This window comes from Parasteatoda tepidariorum, chromosome 3 (genome assembly GCF_043381705.1).
Source record: "Parasteatoda tepidariorum isolate YZ-2023 chromosome 3, CAS_Ptep_4.0, whole genome shotgun sequence".
NCBI classification, from domain to species: domain Eukaryota; kingdom Metazoa; phylum Arthropoda; class Arachnida; order Araneae; family Theridiidae; genus Parasteatoda; species Parasteatoda tepidariorum.
This window is the reverse complement of record NC_092206.1, coordinates 3,251,206-3,272,204: the sequence shown is the minus strand read 5'-3', so window position 1 is coordinate 3,272,204 and position 20,999 is coordinate 3,251,206.

Genomic DNA, 20,999 nt, shown 5'->3' with positions numbered 1-20,999 from the left:
TTTCAAAATAAAGGCATAGATATATTACCATGGCCAGGAAACAGCCCTGATCTCAATCCAATTGAAAATTTGTGGCGACGTTTGAAAATTCTTGTACGAAAAAAACGTCTATCCAATAAAAGACAACTTATTGAAGCTATAATTGATTCTTTGCACCATGTGATTACGAAAGATGAACTCCAAATACTCGTTCACTCGATGAAAAGACGCTGTGAAGCTGTCTTAAAAAATAAGGGTTATCCTACTAAGTATTGATTGTGTTAGTATCACTTTTAAAAAATGAAAATCTAAGATAGCTTTGACTATTAGTTGCATAACTTTTTTTGTAATACTGATATTGTAATAGTGTATTTATTATTAAATTCTACATTAAATTACCTTCAATTTGATATGTAAACGTTTGTATTTGTGTGCTTGTAGAATATATTAATTTTCACTTAAAGTTGAAAAACATGAAACTTTCAAAAAATGTCCACACTTTTGGCCACCACTGTACTTTCATGCCTCAATTACGTGAAACACATTATTATAATTAGGTAAAAACGTAATGAGATTATCTTATATGATACTCAGTTGAAATTACGTTTTAATCTTAAAAGTTCAACAAACTTAGTTATTAACAAAATGGATTTTTGTAGAAACAAAACCTATTAAAAAATTATCACAATATTTCTTTAATCGTTAACAATGCAACAAATGAATAAAAAGTATGGTGACGGGTATTTCCCCCATTATGTCTTGTTAAATAGGATGTTTCTCGATTTTGACGACAATTTAGTTACATATGGTAAAATTGAATAAACTGCTACACCGAAGTAAAATATAGATAGCCCGTTTGTTCTATCATCGTGAAATTTAGACAGTGGTTGCAATGGCAAATTTAACTCCTGATCCTAAAATTTCTTTCGAAAATGTTAATTACTTTGTTTGGTAGAAAAAAAGAATTTTTTTATTTGCTTAGAATTCACCACTGGTAAAATGAAACTGCTGCAGATGATTTTCATTCTTTCAAATATTTCAAATATTTCATTAGTAATATTCGCTAGCTTATAGCTCTCATTGAAAAAATTTTTACACGCTGTTTATAGTCAATTTTTTGAGGGATTACGTCACCAAGTGAGCATTCCTAAAGTCATTGAAAACCACGCTTTTATTTTATTTACAGTAATTTTTTTAAAACGCGAATCTACAAAACTAAATAAATTAGAATAAACTGTAATTGAAATAGTAATGTATTGAAGTTAAGTAATAGTAATGTATTGAATAATAAGTTATGTATCGAAAAGCGAAAATATTTGAGAAATAGTTCTAAATTGTAAGGGGAAAACGTATAAGATCGCCAATCTCTTTTTGAAGCCAATGATTCTTGATTGTACTTGTAAATGGATAAAAAATTAAATAGCGAATTCTAGAATGCAAAATTATCAAAGAAAATGTGCTTTTTTTTTAGGGGAACCGGGAAAAATCACCATGCTATTGATGGCTTCAATAAGGCTTACTTAATTTTGTTAGTACGTACAAATTGAAATAAAAAATAAGCCGTGTACTAAAAAGAAAAATTAATGGAGAAATGGTTCTAAATTACTTAAGAAAAACGTAAAAAAATCGAATATAGCCGCTAATGAGTCTTAAGCAATGTCGGTAATAAGCACTAATTGAAATGGGAAAAACAATACGCTATATACTACGAAGCAAAAGTAATGGAGAAAAAGTACTAAATCGTTTAGGAAAAACGTAAGAAGTCGTCACATTTTTATTGAACGCTTAAATAATTTTGGTAATAATTATTAATTGAAATCAAAAATAAACTTTGTAAAAAGCAATATTGATGGAGAAATAGTACTAATCCGTTTAAGAAAAGCGTGAAAAATCGCTAAATTATTATTGCTAAACTATAATTGCCAATCGTGCTTAATTTTGGTAATAAGTACTAACTGAAATGAAAAAGAAAAGCAACATTACTCTAAGTATTCTAAAGAAAAAATTTTAAAAAAAAGCACTAATTCGTTTTGGAGATGTTACAAATTTCCATATTATTATTGACACCAATAATGCTTAATTAATTTCTGTCACAGGAACTACTGGTATTATGGTAGTCCTAATATGTGCCAAACGATCAATGAGAAAATCGCATGATAGTGAAAAATTTTGACGGTCATGATTTGGCCTGGAGCAACAGCATTATTCCTAATGATTTTAAAAATAGTTTATATTGATGGGATCAACTATTAAAAACTTGAATTGCATAATCTATAAAAGCATAAAATAAGTGGAAATGACGGAATATAATAAATTTTAAAAATAAAATTCATATATATCGTTGTTATTTGTTTCGGTATCTGCCTTTCACGTTTTGTGCAGGATTACTTAGTATTGTTCAGTGCTTCGGACTTCTATTTAACGAACTTTCATTTAGCGAATTTCTCTATTTTTTGAAGAACCAAGAACTTTTTGAAAATTTCTTCGTAAAATAACTTCCAAATGGCGAAGTGAATTTTCTATTTGACGAACTTTTATTTGAGATATTTTTCCTCTATTTCCCAAAATATTTATAAACATTTCAAACTTGTTAACGGATTTGAAGGGGGAAATGACCTTTAATTGTTTTTCGTAGCCACTTAATTTTTAGAGAAAGCTGTAAAATCCTTTTTCCCCCTTGCTTCCATTTCAAACTAAAAACTCAGACAAAATTAACGGATTTTATCAATAGTAATTAAACTTAAGAACGCATGTTTTAAATTACTTTTATAATAAATGCAGCTATAATTTTACGCATAAATTTCGCTTTTTTTTAGTTGAAAATGTATGTAGCATGTTAAGACCTGTTTTGTGTCGTTTAAGTATTTCAAAAGGTGATTTTCTTTTTAACGAATTTCCCATATAACGAACTTTTTTTCTTCTTTTTTTTTTAATGGCGGGCACATGGGGGTTGTCCCATTGGCCACAGAAATGCCAGAACTGGTACTCTCTTCTCGTTACCCAGTGGGCACCTGTGGCGAAGCCACGGTGGTGGAGCAGCATCGCCCACGTCACATAACCACAAACCCGTTTATAGGGTGGATCACATTCACACAATCACACACAAAGGAGAAAGGACATAGAACAGGGATCGTAACGGATGATTTCATCTTGATCGATTTTTCTAAGTTGTGAAAATTAGAAATATTAGTAACTTTCCGATGTTTATTATAATTTTCAGATTTAAGAAAGTACACCACTTTGAGAAAAAGCTATTTTCCTTTACGTAGACTGTCAAAACATACAGTCCAAAAAGTATATCATAATAGATTGGTAGTGTTTTTTATATCAATAAATACATGCATTTAACGTAAATGGAAAATTTTCTCGAAAATTTTGAGTTGAGTTTGCCACATTGTTGCGAAATAAATGTTCATATTTGGTAGTAGTACAAATAAACACACAACTTATTTGTAACGTGTGTTATTTTAAATGGATTTTTGCTGGCAGCGGTTTTATTTGCCTGTACGTAATTGACTACCTACTGTTTTGTCTAATTTAAACACTTAAAATATGAAAAACAAAAAAGTTGTGACCGCCTTATTAAGATCACTGGTTACCCATGGGTGAAAAGCTTTTTCTTTTTGGATTGACTCCGTTAAACGCAACAGCATTTCAAATCATGGGTTGCAAAAACTATCTCCATGGATGTTTGTCGTTGGATTAATTTTCATATCCTGCCTATGTACGTGTTTCAAGACGTTACTTTTCCTTCTTCAGCATTTATATTTACATCGAAATCACCGTTAAGCCAGTCATTATACGTTAATAATAAAAAGAATATAAAATTACTTTTAATCATTACTATGTAAATACATTAAAAATGCCTGCTACTGAAATTAAAAATAAAAACAGCAGCAGTCGCCATGGCAACGCATGCAATGGCGACGCATGCGCACTGTTTACTATTACTCTATTACTGTTTACTATTACTAAATCAAAACCAAGACACATTTTACCAATGAGTAGAAAATCTCTTAAGACTAAAGAATCGGGACCTAATCAGCCGTATTCCTTTAATATTTTATTGATTTTACTGATTGAAAAAGGTATATCGAAGTGGCTGTTTTCCCTGTTATTTATGTAAACATTTTTAGATTTAGAGCCAGAGGAAATAAACATTTTAGAGGCAAAAATCGTTTAATCATAATATTGAAGCAACCCCATATTAAATATCCGTTTTATGACTCAAAGTTTGTTCCGCATTATTTATTGTAATATAATTTTTGTTTATAAAGCACTCTTGTGTACACTAACACCTCCGTTTCCTTGCACAATCTTCTATGAGTTAATCACAATCACGAGCGGCTGATTTAAAGATTACTACAATTATTTGTTTTACTTGATGGGCTCCTCTTTTTACCCCACCCTGTGGCTCGCGGTCCCGAAACAAGCCTTCCAAATGTATTCCACTCACGTATATGGAATGCCGGCGAAAAAGTGGTAGTTTACCATTTACAACACCATGAGCCTCGAGCTCCGTCACTAATCCAGCCAACATTGGGTCCAATATAGAGATACGAAATAGCTTTAATGAACATAATAGGATAGCAGGTTGCAATTACGAACGTGTTGCCTCTGCTTTCTACAGCAGTGATCGTATAGTCCAGAGTTCATTTCGTTATTCCGCGCGAAATGGTTTATCGAACGTTGTCCGAAGTTTCTTTTTCATTGATTGATGCAGATGTAATAACAGAGCTCGTGCAACGGTTGTCCATCTGGCGGTCACGTGTGTGGTCTGACTATCGAGTTAAAATCCCTCGGCGAGCTTTTATAACAAGAAAAAGGGGTACAATTAGAGATTTAATCGCCTTTCTTGGATTCTGATACAATAATAGAAACGGTTTTTTTCTTCTTTCCTTTATTCGATCACTTGGCTATTCTTTTTGTTTTGTGTAGCTCTGGCGTTGTTGTTGGCGATCTTCTTGATGGCAAAAAAAGGAGCCATTTAATTAAAGTGATCCCTCTGTCTTTGTGGTTTTGAGTGATGAGAACGAATTTTCTTTTCTTACGTCGGCGTACTTGTCAAAATAGACAGTTAAGTATGTCATTACGTCTTTTAAGCTTAGCACACTTTTGTGTTTAGAAATAATTTTCAGTTGGGATTGAGTGATGGCGCAACAATGGAAGTGTATTGGAAAAGATCGAACGCTTAGTTTTTGTTTTTATCTTATTATTTTCCTCATTAAGCAGCTGACAGGTGTTGCGTGAATTTATTTTTTTTGTATAAAGTTTTGATTAAATTATTTATTAAAAGCTCATGTAAATACTGACAGTCATGACTATGCTTTTCACACAATGTTAATATTTCGCTTTCTTTTTTCTCCATTGAACACAGTTTGTCCATTGGAGAAGTAAATCGTACTTTTTTTCTTCAAAATTATAAACTTAGAAGTATATTTTGGTTTACTTTAATACAAAAATAAAACTTTGCTAACTTACATTAGAAATAAAATATTTCAAAACGACATATAACGATTCAAAACGATATATAAAATATTCAAAACGATAATATTTCGAAAGATATTTAAAAGAGGACACATTACTTTTCGTATAAATTTGCATAAGACTATTTCTTTAAAATTAGTAAAAATATCAAAAAATTTTAAAGTCAGTTCAAATATTTTTCCTCCTCAGAGTTTGAAAGCTTTTCTCTTAGCTTTCTCACCGCAGAGCTTTCGAAGCTAGAGAACGTACGAATACATTCAAATATTAAATAAGAAGCAGCTATCTGGGAAGAAGGTTTATTTTTGCTGACAATGAGTAGGAGATAAGTTTATGGGAGACATAAAAAATCCATTAATTTTCAAAATTTTCTTGAACAGCGAATTAAAAAATGTAACAAATAAAATAGTAATCTTTAGAATGAAAATGAAATTTCTTGAAGAAAAAAAATAATGTGAAGAATATTCGAATATTCAAAGTTGCATCGTTTATTTGAATGCAATCATAAAATTAAATTTCTAAAAGTAAATGACAATTTATTAACCAGAGACTCTTGTTTCATACGGTAAAATTGATTTCCACTTTTGCTACAAGATTTAGTCTAAAGTGGTTTAGTTTAAGTGGCAAATTTCCTTAATTGAAAATTTGAAACTATTAGAGAATTCCTACGTATTTAGCATTCTTTGACCCCAATGCTTCTATGAGATTGTATAATTGAAAATACAATCATTACTTTTGATGTTTATTCAAACTTCCTAAAACTACATAACAAACTTAATAAATCTTTAATATTGACTTTCAATTTTACGCTTTAGTCAAGATACATTAAAAAAAGGCATCCAATTAAATGAAACTGAATTTAAAATAAAATTATTTACTTCATTCAAAAATCTAGTTCGATGAACTTAAAACAAAATGCTCGAAGAAAAAACATTTCAATAATAAAAAATAAAAATAAAGACTGATATTGTTGACAAAATAGTACCGAAATCGGTACGCATTTTTATTCCAGAAATTTTCTCAGAAAAACTCGCAAGGAAAAGCAAATAAATATATTTTTTTTATTCATTCTACAAATAATGAAGTAAAATAAAGCATTTAATAATTACGTTTTAGGAAACTTAAAAGTATATGATTTAAGTCTATCACATCAAATAGAATCGAATGATTTGTTTATAATTTTCTACGCTTATGATATAAGTTTACTGTAAAAGTAATATTTTAACTATTTTAAATATTCTTAGCCTATTTGATAAACATAGCTTTAAGAATTTATTTTTGTCGGTTTTTTTTACGGTAAAATTTTGTTTGATATCAGCCTATACAGTTAAACTATTTAGGAAAAAAAAACTATTCTTATTAGCTTCTGTTAAAGTTTACTACTAGCTAGACAGAAATTGATCAAAATTTGCACAAAGTATTTGAACAAAAATTCTATTAACGATGGTTTCTATTTCAAATAATTAAGAAACATTAAAAATTTATTACATAGATTTATTAAATTAATATTTTTATTCATTTCATTCTACGTCATTCTACGTCAATCTAATATTCTAATATTCTACGTCAGATCATAAACTTTTGGACCGACCCCCCCCCCCCCCNCCCCCCCCCCCCAATTTAAATGAAATTTGGTGGAATAAATAGGCATAATAAAGTGAGCAATTCTACCAATTTTTAAATTTAATTTGAAAATTGTTCTAATTATGAAAATTTCAAAAAAATAAAATATTAATAAAAAACGACAAGCTATAAATGACTAACTTATTTTTCTAACTGTATCAGAAAAAAGTTTATACGCCAATGCAAGGCTAAGAAATAGATCGTTCATTTGATACCTAATATGTCCTTCGGCTAGTTCAAACTTTCAAAGTGTCCTGATTTGACATTAAATACTTCAAAACATGCAAAGTACGAAAAAGAATATATGTTTTACAGCAACATTCTTCTACACTTGTACAAATTTGCAGCCTAGAGTCTCAATTGGAAGGGTATAAAGAATTAACAAAAGTAAAATACTGTATAATTAAAAATGTTATGCTGTACAATGCACACAAGAAATAATTTTTTTCTTTTCCTTACCGAAATAATTTGAGTTTAATATTTAATAATATAATACACATATTTTGTAACAAATCAACAGATTTGACACAAAATTTACTACTGCTAAAGACTGGTTTAACATGATCACCATAATTTCTAGTCAATATGCAAATAAATCTTTTAANCTAGTTCAAACTTTCAAAGTGTCCTGATTTGACCTTAAATACTTCAAAACATGCAAAGTACGAAAAAGAATATATGTTTCACAGCAACATTCTTCTACACTTGTACAAATTTGCAGCCTGGAGTCTCAATTGGAAGGGTATAAAGAATTAACAAAAGTAAAATACTGTACAATTAAAAAATTTTATGCTGTACATTGCACACAACAAATATTTATTTATTTTCTTTACAGAAATAATTTGAGTTTACTATTTAATAATATAATACACATATTTTGTAACAAATCAACAGATTTGACACAAAATTTACTACTGCTAAAGACATGATCACCACAATTTGTAGTCAATATGCAAATAATATATCTTTTAAATAATCAATTACGCAAACATCTCTTTTTTTCAACTTTCTCATTTTTATCTGTTATAAATTCCTCAAAGCACTTTTTATAGAATTTTTAAAATAAAAATTACTGAGTTTTTCCTTTTCTTTTAGTTAAATCAAAAATGAGATATTGTAGTCCTAAGTTATTGTGAGTCATTAACCTTTACTAGCTGAATAACAAATTTATAGATGTTTTAAAAATAACAATGAAGTTTCTTTATTAAATAAAAGCAAGTATTGTACGCAATTCTGAACGGAAAAAAAAATAAGATACAGATACCTACACTTAATAAAATAAAATGGTACTTAGTTCAGAGAGAAAAAAGGATAATATGAATCTTAAAAAAGTGAATTTTAATTATGTTTTGATTATACAAAATTATTATTTGCAGTGAGTGATGAAGCAGAAGTTGGAATTTAAAATGCAAGGCATCCTGACACTTTAGTTCTGGGTGTTTCTTTTTCTTTGTTTTTGCAGGTTTATTTTTTATTCATTTAATTTTTTTATAACCAATTAAGATTTTCGAAAGACTCTTTTAGATTTCTGTAATTCAGATTACGATTTTGCGAGCTTAAGGTTAATTTTGCTGTTTAAGATAACTTAATTTCTGTAATGAAAAGTTTCATTTCACAAAATGGACTTAGAAAATTATAGCACTTTTAACATTAGATAACATCGCTACTACTGTCCAAGCTGTTTTATGTGACGAGTTAAAGTTTTTAAAAATTTCAATAGAAATGTCAAGATTTATAACTGAAAAATCTTTTTTATTCTTTTTATTCTTTTTTTTTGGCACATTTGACGTCAAATCAGTCACGAACTTACGTAAGAGGGTAAACAAATGAAAAACAAATTGCTTAAAATTGCAATTATTTTCGAGAAATTAGAATTTTGAAGAAAAAAAATTTGTGTTTATAAAAACAAATAGGTCTTTCAGCATGTTGAATATCAATGTTGTATATTCCTTTCTGTGACTTGCAGATCGGCTTGCATGGCATTTTTTATTTCAAGTTGAACATTCGAGAATTCTTAAAGAGAATCGGATTTTAATGTACTCATCTCCGTCTTGCTTCCTGCCCATTTTTCTACGAATCTTCTTAATTTAAAGTTAATATGTTTATAGTTTTTTTGCAGCAAAACAAAATGTAACGTAAGTTGAACATTTAAAGCATCGGGGTAATAACGATTTTTGATATAGAGGAAAAACAAGCTGCAACTAAAAAAAAATAGCAAAGAAAGATTTGATGTGCTAAGTGCAAACACTTAGAGAACAACACTCTTTTAGTTAACCCTAAACGCAACACTTAGTTAAAGTAAACACTCTTAGTTAACACTTAAGAGCCGTAGATGGCTCATATGATAGAGCGTGTGCCTTCTAATGATGTGAATCGGCTTCGAATCCCAGCGATGGCTGGTTGTTCCGCATCCGGCTTGCACCAACCACAGTGCTGACGTAAAATATCCTCAGTCGTAAATGGATCATGGGTTGGAGTTTCCTTGCAGTCGGGATAATCACGAGAGGTTCTCATGGTTTTCCTCTCCATGTAACGCAAATGCGGATGAGTTCCATAAAAAAGTCCTCCACGTAGGCTAATTTCTCCTAATATTTGATCCAGGAGTTCCCTTGTCTTCTGGATTGGGTTCAAAATGACAAGGCTACGGAGTTGTGCATTAGTAGTCGTTAACCCAAAATTGGGTCGGCTATTCAACGACGGTTATAAAATAAAATAAAAAATTTTATAAAACTACAAGCCATTATTTGCTACCAAATATTAAAACATCTCTGCAATAAATAGAGCGATGAATTAATTGGCATTTTTTCAAAATAAAGGATGACACTTCATTTGGCGCTATTTTTTTACGCCAATAATTATTCCACAAAAGAGTACGGTCGACATGGGTCATCCATCAAAAACTGACTTATATAATTTCAGGTAGGCTCGCGCGTATTCCTTTATGAAAGTGATGAATAACCCCACGAGAAAGATGGATTATTTGTGATCAAAATACGATAACAGAACTTCTACCGTCAACAATTATGTAGTGTTTCATAAAATAATAATTCAATCCAAATTTGAATTCGAATTTAACATTCAAAAACGAAATACGTTGTTATAAAGGTCTTAAATTCCAAATGTACAGATATTTTAAAACCAAATTTTGCTCCGCTAAGAAAATTTTGTGTTATTTTAATACAAGCTAAGTCACTTGTAATTTACTTCGTTTTATTTTAACTTCCTATGTGCAATTTTGTTAGAAGTTTACTCCTTCCTACTATGGAGCGTCAGTTAATCGGTTATTAATATTTTACCCATAAGCAAAATGGGTTTTAGTTTTGATGGCGTCCACACACTTTTCAACTTTGTTCAAGAGTAATAGTAAACAGTGCGCATGCGTCGTCATTGCATCCGTTGCTATGGCAACCGCTGCTGATTTCCTTTTTACTTTCACCAGCAGGCATTTGTAATTAAGCAGGGGTCTGTCCAGACATTTTGTGAAAGGTCCGTTTTTCGTGAAATTGTGAAAAAATTACTCATATTCTGTCAACCAGGGTTCGCTTTTATGAATTTGTGCAAATAGGGTCCGTTATTGCAAAAAAAAAACTTTTTCAAGGAGTTTTTAAATTGTAAATAAATACAAGATTATATTCAGCACTGTAAAATTATAATAAAAAAAAATTTTAATTTTTAAAAATAAACAGTAATTGCTGCTACTAAATTAGAGATGCAACATACAAATATTTGGTATTTAGCCTATACTGCTGAACGCAGAATATTAATTTCGGACGAATAATGGAAGAATCGTCTGCCGAAGACAAAACTTAATTCGTTTACATCCATCTTTCTTGTTTTCTGCCCTGGGAAGCGTTTAGTCGATTAACAAAACAATAATGAAGATAAACAAATTTGTGAAGGGTCCGTTAACGGACCCAAATTTCTTTTAAACAGACCCCTGAATTAAGGCATTTACATAATAATAAATTAAAGTATTTTTGTTTATTCTTTTTATTATTAACGTATAATTACTGGCTTCAAGGTGATTTCATTATATAAATATGAATGCTGAAGAAGTAAAAGTGTCGTCTTGAAACACGGCAAGATATGAAACCACCAATTAGACGACAAACATCAAATGGAGACAGTTTTTGCAACCCATGATTTGAAATGGTGTGGCGTTTAACGGAGTCAATCCAGAAANTGAAGGGTCGGATTAAAAGATAAAAACGAACCCTTCACAAAATAATTTATGTTAAAATATTTTGTGAAGGGTCCGTTAAGGGACCCAAATTTCTTCTAAACAGACCCCTGAATTAAGGCATTTACATAATAATAAAAGTATTTTTGTTTATTCTTTTTATTATTAACGTATTATTAACGTATAATGACTGGCTTCAAGGTGATTTCAATATATAAATATGAATGCTGCAGAAGGAAAAGTGTCGTCTTGAAACACGTACTTAAGGCAAGATATGAAACCACCAATTAGACGACAAACATCAAATGGAGACAGTTTTTGCAACCCATGATTTGAAATGTTGTGGCGTTTAACGGAGTCAATCCAGAAAGAAAAAGCATTCTACCAATAGGTAACCAGTGATTGTAATAAGGCGATCACAATTTTCTTCTGTTTTGTGCAACTGAAAAAAAATTCGCCAACTACTATTGAGGCTTAAGGTATTGCCAGTAGTCCTTCAAAACCCGAATTTTAAAATATTTAGTTAAATATTTATTATGAACTGAAACACGATATTAATAACAAGAAATGATTTTTTTAAATTGTGAAGCAAAATGTTTAAAGTGATAAAAATTCCTTAAAAGAAACTATCATTTCTTAAAAGTGCACAACTTTGATGCCTACTATTTTGATTTTGTTTAGCACGTCTTTAATATTTGTAAAAATGAATTTACTTTTCAGTAGACTTACTTTTCACTAGACTCATCTTTCTCGTCTACTTATTTTACTTAACTTAGATTTATAATTTGTTTATGTATTTTATTGTAACAGTGATATATTTTCTTGTTTTGTGTACCTGGCAGCTTCGATGCATAATTAGTTTGTTTATCTTCCACATGGCTTCGTGCATGCCTTTGTGTTAAGTCTCTGCGTAAATATATAGAGTGAAAGATTTGAAATCTTCGAAAAAGAATCTGTGTGAAAGAATTTAGAATGTGTCACTTAAGAGAATCGATACTTGACGGGCTTGGCTTACTCGAAATAGAATGGAACGAACAGTTGTTAACGTAAACTAATGCCTCCTTTCAACAACCAATCAGGATAGAGATACCCACACTACGTCACTTGCAGACATCCCATTGCTTGCCGACGAGTATAGTTTGTAGTTTGCGATTTTGTGACTGAAGCTTCTTGCGTGGCAAGTCTTTCTAGAGCAAGAATGATTCAGAAAATTTACAACACACCCACGACAAGGTATTAGAATGACTGACATGATGTGAAAAATCGTTTGGTATGAAAAAATATACAACAGCATACATGCACTTTCATTAAAAATATTTCACCTGCGTGCAAGTTGCGTAATTTCAAGATTTCCTTGCACATTCTCAACCAGTTGATTTGCTTAGAGTTTTAAGTCAAAATCGCTTAAAATAACACTTTATTAGAATTCTCATAAACAATATATTGAGAATATATTGGCATTATTTTATATTACACTATATTGGAATTCTTTTTGGGAATAAACAACTTTATCACAAACTCTTAATCCACAGACGATTTAAGTTTCTGTCTCCCGCAATCAAGACAGCCCAAAAAAATATTACAATAATTTACGCTCAAATCATAATTATTACCGATTATATGCTTAACCATTAAATAATAAAGACACCTAAACATCAATTCCATTTAACCAACTATCTTAATTGCTCTTTTGAGCACTATATATGTCAGACCCCTTTACTCTCTTAAAGACCTATTTCGTCAGGCACGAAGCTATTAAATAATTTTCGTCCTTATATTTTTTATTAAAGAATGAAAACCTCAGTGCAATAAATAAATACCCAATCAGCAAAGGATATTTCTTCTGCGTAATTCGCACTAATGATACCCGTATGTCAATCTAATGATGGGTATAATGATTTCAATTTGCATAATCGCACATTTTCTTCATCGCATATTTCATTACGGAAACCGGGATTTTTAATGAAATTAAATGGCACACAAAATAACAAATAAGAAATAGCGATGACATTCATTCCTCCAAAACCATCATAAATTAAGAGGACGGGGGGAGGAATCGAATCTCACCAGGCTTCGAGAAAAATGTTCCATCCAAGAGATCGTGAGTTCAAATCTGTTGCTCCAATACATCACGAACCAGAGTTCAGGTGTCAAATCATAAAGATGCCATTAAGGATGAAGACAAACTAGTAATAAACTATCTATCAGGAGCCACTTACCACTTGTCACGATCCAAAAAAAAAAAAAAGTAGTCATTTGGAGACCTCAAACAATTCAGGTAGCCCAATCTTCAGCCCTCATGATTAACCCTTTCTGCTCAAAAGCACCGAAGACTTTTTTTCTCTTTCTCACACGGATTGGAGATGGCTCCGTCGTGAGGACTGGGTCATAACCCTGTGGGTCATAAAACACCACGTGAGCCACTATTAATGCCTCTATTGGTGTCAAAACAACTATAATCTTTAGGGCTACATCATCATTAGTTCGAATTAACGAATTCGCACATTCTCAATAGATATTTTTTTTTTACGTGGGGGAGGAGTCTTTATTCACACTTTAGTTGGAACATAAAGGCTAAATTTTGCACTTTTATGCAATTACACTGCACAAATACATTACTCGAAATTTATTAAAGATAGAGAAGTATTAAATGCCATGCTCTTAAGAATACATTTTCTTGTGGAAACTTATCACAACAACCTATGCACTAGGAAAATTCTATACTTTTAAGTAATGTTAAAACGAAAGGTAGTTTTTATTTGACGCCCGGTGGCTGAACGGTAGCGCTGTCGTGCTACAGGTCCCTGGTTCGACCCTTGGGCCGGGCAAGGTTGACTCTTCATCCCTTCAGTGGGTCGATAAAATGAGAACCAAGCATGCTTGGGAGATAAACACTGGGGGTTACGCGCTTAGTTGACCACCCAACCGGAACATCTGCTCTTGAACCTCAGAGCCCAAAGGTCAAGAAAACTGAGATGGGCACAGTAAGCCTTGGCTCTCTATGTGCTGTAGAGCTACTGAGTTTAGTTTAGTTTAGTTTAGTTTTTATTTACCACACATTTATTTTTGATGATATTTTTGATGTAACTACAAGACATTAGAGCGATCTAACATGCCCTAATGTTAATACTAAAAATCAACTGAAAGATTTATTTCATTTTTAATTAATTGTAATTGCATTGCATAGGCTTTTGATTGGATTGAAATCATAGTACAATATCTTCAAGTAAAAAAAAAATATCTGGCATTAAGCAAGAAATTTAGTGTTCGAAATATTCAAATTACATTTTTCAACGTGTACCTGGAGTAACGTGACCAGACTTCCTAAAATCTTGAGAACAGTCTTTGAACTTTATTGATAGTACTCAAATTTTCAAACTCTTGGAGGACAGAGAATATTCGTGAATTTTAACACGCTATCTCAAATGCTCTTGAAATGCAATTTTTACTTACATACAGTTAAAAAAAAAAAAAAATAATCAGAAATTCGCAAGTTTTTTAACACGGTTTTTTTAAACAAGTCAAGATAGTTTTAGCATCGTAATTTTTTGCTTTTCATTTGTATTTTCTGTGAAACAAAAGGATCAAATGAAAACGCCATACACGTCTAAAGATAATTTCAGCAAAAAATAAACAGTTTTTAATAATGCACTCATTCATTTTACACGAGTTAAAAATGCAGAATATTATACGATATTTCAAAACTGTTTAGTAGTAATTAAATTAAGTTTGATTAATATGATTCAGCTCCTGATACTATTTTTTTATTACCGTCGTTGAATAGCCGACCCAAATTTTGGGTTTACGACTCCAAATGTTCAACTCAGTAGTCCCGTAATTTTGAACCCAATGCAGAAGACAAGGGAACTCCTGGATCAAGTATCGGGAGAAATTCGTCTTCGCGGATGACTTTTTGATGGAATTAGCCCGCATTTGCGTTACCCGGAGAGGAAAACCAATAAAAAACCCCATGATGAGCTTAAAGATAAGGGGACTCTAACCCATGATCCGTCTACCACTGAGGATATTTCACGTCAGCACTGTGGTCAGTGCACACCGATTGCGGATTCGTATCGACCAGCTATCGCTGGTATTCGAACGTGGGTCACCTTATTGGAAGGCGAACGCTCTATCCCCTGAGCCATCGCGGCTCAGCTCCTTATATAAGTTATCAAATTAGAAAAAAAAACTCTGCTGAAGATAAAAATTTTTGTATGGGTGTCTTCAAATCACAAAATTTTTGAGGACGCTCCGCCGATTCTTCCTCAAATTATAGTTTGCAAATCTGGACACCTTAACAAAAAAGGAAAGCTCAAGTTCCATTCTCTACTTCATTCTTTTCATGAAAATAATAATTTAATATGGTATTGCCGTAAGCTCCATGTGCAGGTTTTTGTTTGCAAATTGCGCTGTCATTTTGAAAAGAGCCAGGTAATTGGAAAACTTGCTCTTAGCAAATATTGCTTTCGTTTTGCAAAGCGCAGGTAACTGAAAGGCTTACTCTTTGCAAATTTTTCCTTAGTTTTGCAAAGTACCAGGTAATTGGAAAGTTTGCTCTTTGTAAGCATTGCTATGTCTAGGCTGATAAAAAATGAGAAAAATTTTCAGTCTGAATTTTGTTGGATTATTAAAAACTGTTTCCTACAAATCAAGCTTTTTGAACATTACATGTCGACTTTCACCGGCGAATGTCAACAATCACATAGTCCTTTGGTGAATGTCCGAAATATCAGACTTGATATTAATTTATTCATTGATATTATTATATTTATTCGATATTGTAATATCTGCTGAGGATAGATTAGCAGAAACATCAGTGTTCGCATAAAGGGAAACATCAGAATTCCGTATCCAGATAGCACTGACCACACTGCTGACGTAACATATCCTCAGTGGTAGACGCATCATGGGGTAGAGTCCCTTTGCCGTTAGGCTATCCGTCGGAAGTTCTCGTAGTTTTCCTCTCCATGAAACGCAAATGCGGGTTAGTTCCATCAAAAAGTGCTTCACGAAGGCAAATTTCTTTCGGTACTTCATCCATGAGTTCCCTTGTCTTCTGGATAGGGTTCACAATTACAACGTTAAGGAGTTGAACAATAGCAGTCGTAAACCCGAAACATTGGGTCGGCTGTTCAACGACTGTTATAAAATAAAACAAGATCAGTCCACTGCGGACAATTATCAGCATTAGCGCGCAGCATCAGCACACCCAAAGACATGATCTAGTTCAGCCTTTGTTCCGGACTAACCTAACCGATTGAACTTTTTCGTCACATTACGAATGTAAAACTCGGAGACGGGTTTTAAATTTTAGTGAAGTCCTTAACGCCTCAGGAATCCAAACAAGAGTTTACGTTGCGATATATATATTTTTTTTGTTCTTTTATTATTATTTAAGATAGGCATTTTCTTGCAAAAGAAATTAAAAAGTTCCAGTCCCATTAATCTAAATTCATACCTAATAGAAAAACTGTATTTGCTAATAAAAAAATTAAATAACAGCTTAGCAGAATTATCAATTAGATATTAATTACCCATATAGATGCTATGGGTATAAGCAGCTTCAAAGTGTCGCGACGCTAAATACTACGTTTCTATTAATTTTTCTCATGCGTTCTGAATACAGCTGTGACTAAAGTAACTTTAATTATTGTAAGGGAAGGACACATATGACACTAATTACAGGTCATTATATAGGAAGTATTAATTATTTATTAACCGTAAAAATTTAATTATGGCTTAATTAGGGGAACGCGAAAGTGTAAATTGTTTTATTTTAGCCGTACTGGTCTTTAATTAGTTCCGATAAATTTAATACATTTTTCATGGACAGACGTCGAAGTCTTAGCTCTAAAAACCAGATAAATCATATATTTTTGAAGGAAATCATAAACTAATTAGTCCATATTTTTTTTCATTGCCTTTTTCACAAACTGGGTACGTCAGAATATTTTTTTTAATTGATTTATGTATTATGCCTCATGGTCTATTAAAATGGTCTAAAAAATAACATTATTGAAGTAATCATTACAAAAGCTGTGGAATTTAAAATATAAAACTTAAAATAAAAGCTATTTGTTTGATTACAAAATTTTATGCTACGCTTAAGATAGAAATTCACTCAATTTTTAACCGAACTAATGCCTGAATAAAAACTGTTGACAGGGCATAAATGCATTCACTTTTTAGTCTAATATCCGAAGGAAAATTGTTAGCGTGGCACAAATTTACTCATTTCTTAGCCTAACTAGTGTTTGAGTAAAAACTTTCAGACTTTGCAGTTCAGCTTGCAAAGTGAATGAATACCTTCTCTGTGGCTTGAGTGGAAAGTTTATTTCCCATACAAAAATCTAAAAGTATAATCTGATTACAATTTCCCAAACCATGTCGTATGTTTTCAAATCTGATCTTCTGAGTTTCAGAATCTTAAAAAAAATCGCTTCCATGGTTATTCAGTTTGTGTATAACCGTCGTTGAACCCAATGTTCAACTACGTAGCCTTGTAATTTTGAACCCTGTCCAGAAGACAAGGGAACTCCTGGATCAAGTATTGGGAGAAATTTGCCTTCGTGGAAGACTTTTTGATGGAACTGACCCGCAATTGCATTGCATGGAGAGGAAGATCACAAGAACCATGATCCGTCTACCACGTCAGCACTGTGGTCGGTGCGAGCAGGATACGGAATTCGTATCGACCATGCAGTCATCGCTGGGATTCGAACTCTGTTCACCTCATTAGAAGGCGAACGCTCTATCCCCTTAGCAATCACGGCTCTCGTTATTCCGTTCGGAATTGTGTATTTTCTTATAATCAAACCAGGTCAAATCATTAAGACTTTGAAAGGCCAATAAGATAATTGTGATGCCACAATAGGCATTACATATTTCCTAACTTTTAATTTTTTTTTTTAATTTCTTAAATTTTTTTAAAATCATTCTTAATCGAATTTTAAAATTAACCATACCAACTAAACCAATTATTTAATTTTTATTACATAAAAAGCGAATATAAAATATTTTATTATTTTCTTGACAATCAATGTAACGGCTAACTTTTCATTGCAATACTAATGTAAGACTCATTAATTCACTGTCCTGATTATAACGATAACAAAAATATATAACTCTTTATTCTTTACCACAAAAACGTTTAAGTACCACATAAACGTACCACACAAACGTACTATTTCACGCAATCTTTTAAGCGATTCGCTTTCGCCAAATTGTTTTCAAATTTCATATTGATTACGGGGGATTGGATTTATTTTTGGCTGTTATCTTTACATAAATTGCAAACCATGGATCTCTTCTTATGCTCCTAACTGTCCATTGGGAACAATTCTTTTAGTTTTAAATTCGAATATAATAATCATATGGTAATTATTACCAGGGGTCTGTCCAGACATTTTGTGAAAGGTCCGTTTTTCATGAAATTGTGAAAAAAATTACTCACATTCTTTCAACCAGGGTCCGCTTTTATGACTTTGTGCAAATAGGATCCGTTATTGCAAAAAAAAAGAAAAAAAGAAAAAAACTTTTTCAATGAGTTTTTAAATTGTAAAGTCAACCAAGATTATGCTCAACACTGTAAAATTATAATTAAAAAGCTTAAATTTTAAAAAATAAACAACAATTGCTGCTTCTAAATTAGAGATGCAACATACAAATATTTGGTATTTAGCTTATACTGCTGAAAGCAGAATATTCATTTCGGACGAATAATGGAAGAATCGTCTGCCGAAGACAAAACTTAATTCGTTTACATCCATCTTTCTTGTTTTCTGCCCTGGAAAGGGTTTATTCGATTAACAAAATAATAATGAAGATAAACAAATTTGTGAAGGGTCCGATTAAAAGAAAAATCATTTTGTGAAGGGTCCGTTTTTAAGTTAAAATATTTTGTGAAGGGTCCGTTTTTATGAAAAGATATTTTGTGAAGGGTCCGTTAACGGACCCAAATTTCTTCTAAACAGACCCCTGATTACATAATACTGAAAGGGATAGTTTTTATTGAAATGTATATATAAGTAAAGCTAATTCGTTAGAAAATTGTAGGCAATTTCTCGTAAATATTCTTAATAGTTAGAATGTTTGGTTCCACACTTAATAGTTTTTAAATAACTAATAATCATTTAAAATTCGAGGCCTTCTGAGCAGTAAATAAATAATTTAATAAACTAAATAAAATTGGAAATACTGAACAATTTAATAAACTGAAATAATCCAATAAACTGAAGAGTATTCATTTACAACAAAAAGAAAGTAAGAAATGTTATGGAATGTCTATACCAAAATAGACAAATCGAATTAGTAAGGGGCCGAAATGTCATGGACCGAAGTTCTATATATGTTTCTGGTCATTTTATCGCAGATGCACTCTAATGCATGCGCTTCTTTGTGAAAATACATTAATACAAAAAGGTAGAATTAAATAAAATTTGATTTAAAATTATCTTAATTTTAGTACCGAATTTGTGGCCGGTATTGGTAGTTGTTTACTTCATCCGGTGAATGTTGACAGTCGCTTTGGTAAATGTCCTAAATATATATCTAGTTAAGCGCCACTGCCTGGTGTACATTTGCCCGGTATGCCCATCATAAATGTTTTTTTAAGGTTTAGTGCCACTGGCAGGTCTACATTTAACAGGTCTTCCGAACACTGATGTTTCTCCTAATCTATCTTCAGTAGATATTAAAATATCAAATAAATATTATTATATCAAAGAATAAATGAATATCAAATCTTATATAACAAATATTTTGGACATTCACCAAAGTGACTCACCAAGTCATTCACCAAGAGAATATCGACATTCACCGGTGAAAGTCGATATTCTCTTCATTTCGGTCACTCTCGGTAACATCATCATTATCATTTCATCTCGGTATCATTTATGAATTTGAAACGATGACTAAATTAAATACATATTTGTTCTAATTTTTACACCTGGAAAAAAAAATGTCGCAAAATGCATAAGAGTTGATAGCCATTAAACATTAAAACTGAAGATGAAATAAGGAGCAAATTAAAATACATGAACTTAAAATTTTTTAAAATAACCTTGTCAATTACACAAAAAATGAAGTTATACCCCGTGTTTTTTTTTTTTAGGTTTTAAGATGATCTACAGTCCCCGATAGCCAAATTATAAGACGCACTATAAAATTCTATGTAAAATCTTGATCAGGTGATACTATACAGCTTTATTGTTTTTATGCGGCTGAAACCGATTTGCACTTGTTTACGTGCGTGTATCGATTGGTTAACATTATGATGCAATGCGTTTAAATACATGTATACAAAAAATCTTCTGCATAAATACCCATAACATGTATGGTTAAATATGAAAATATTGCATATAAACTGAAACTGGTGCAAAACATCCAATTCATAAAAAACTACAGAGCGTCTAATAACTTGGTCTAATTATTATAATATACTAATATAATACCTGATATAGTAAATATTCTATATTTATATAATCTATCTATCTATCTATATTATATAAAACGCTATTACGTACGTATGTATGTATGTATGCATCAATAAAACCGATATTTCTTTTCTCGCGCTGGCAACAGTTTTCATTTTTAATTGATTGGATTCGGCGCGCAAGAGCACGTAGTGAGCAACCAGATAACAATAACCAGAGTGAGCATTATCAGGTTGTTCAATTCAGATTCATGCACTAAAAACATGACAATATTTAATTTAAACTCAATTAGGAATTAA